The sequence below is a fragment of the Pituophis catenifer genome, unplaced genomic scaffold (genome assembly GCF_029215685.1).
Source record: "Pituophis catenifer annectens isolate HBS135680 unplaced genomic scaffold, rPitCat1.0.hap2 SCAF_2, whole genome shotgun sequence".
Taxonomy (NCBI): domain Eukaryota; kingdom Metazoa; phylum Chordata; class Lepidosauria; order Squamata; family Colubridae; genus Pituophis; species Pituophis catenifer.
The window spans coordinates 294,118,520-294,119,846 of NW_027256882.1; positions in this window are offsets into that span (position 1 = coordinate 294,118,520).

Sequence of the window (1,327 nt, forward strand, 5' to 3'; positions counted from 1 at the left end):
CAGATCCAAGATTTCTTTGACGGGTCTGCCTTTCAATGGATTCCTGCTCTCCCATAAACTTCTGAAGCACTCGTCCGAGAGTTCTGAGAAGAAGAGACAGACAGAGATTGATGGGCAATTCGACAGGACAAGCCTTCTCAAAGCAGAGAGAGAAAAAGTGTGCATAGTGGATCACCAGGCTGAGCCTGAGGGAGGAGTCAAACGCGTCATACGTCTCGAGTCCCTGATCTTCATGTCCTTAGACAACCATCTTATATATGGAATTGGAATTTTTTATTGCTTTGAAATTTCATGATGTCGTAATCTTATAATTTAGATCCAGCCTTTGAAAAAGGCTAAGGGGGAGGGTCTTTCCTCACCTCTGAGGGCAAGATGTTCCCTAATACAGTGGCAGCGGTAGAGAAGACCCTCTTCCTAGACCCCACCAGTCGAAACTCTTTGACTGATGGAGTCTGCGCCATAACGTCCCTGCCTGATGAAGGAGGATTGCAGGATTTGGATTTGGGTAGTCTAGGAAAAGGAAGGAAGGGTGTACTAGTGTCATGAGAGCAGTCTTCCAGTGTTTGACGGGCTGCCACACAGAGGAGGGGGTCAACTTATTTTCCAGAGCACCAGAAGGCAGGAAGAGAAACAACGGATGGAAGCTACTCAAGGAGAGAAGCAACCTGGAAGTAAGGAGACACTTCCAAACAGTGAGGACAATCAACCAATGGAATGGTTTCCCACCAGAAATCGTGGGTGCTTCATCACTGGAGCCTTTGAAGAAGAGACTGGGTAGCCATTTGTCTGGGATTGTATAGCATCTCCTGCTTGAGCAGGAGGTTGGATTGGAAGACCTCCAAGGTCCCTTCTGGCTCTGTTCTGATTGATGGATTGATGGATTGATGGATTGATTGTGTGGGGTGGGCTGATGTGATAGGACAAGGCTGGTTCCATAGGTAGCCCAGCCCTGTAGCGTCTATACCTGGATACGAAGGCAGGACAGCATCTGGAGAGCGCTTTCTCCCTGGAGCCCTTTCCCTCTCGGGCCTCCTTGGCAAGGGAGGGGGCTCTTTCTGGCCAGCCTTGATCTCCCCCTGAGGAGCCCTCAGAGGGGTCCTGGCAGTTGTCCTTCTCACTAAATCGGGCAGCCCCAGTGCTGGAGGCTGCATCTTCTTCCTGATGTCCACTGGAGCTGACTTCACAAGGAGGGGTAAGACCTGCGTGGTTCTTTGAGTGGCCGAAGAAGTGGACGGGTGGGCTTCTTGGTTGTTCCACTGCCGTGGGTCATTACTGCTGATTTGTGGATGGGTCTCCTTGCTGTCCTTCTTCTGCAAGAAGGGCAACT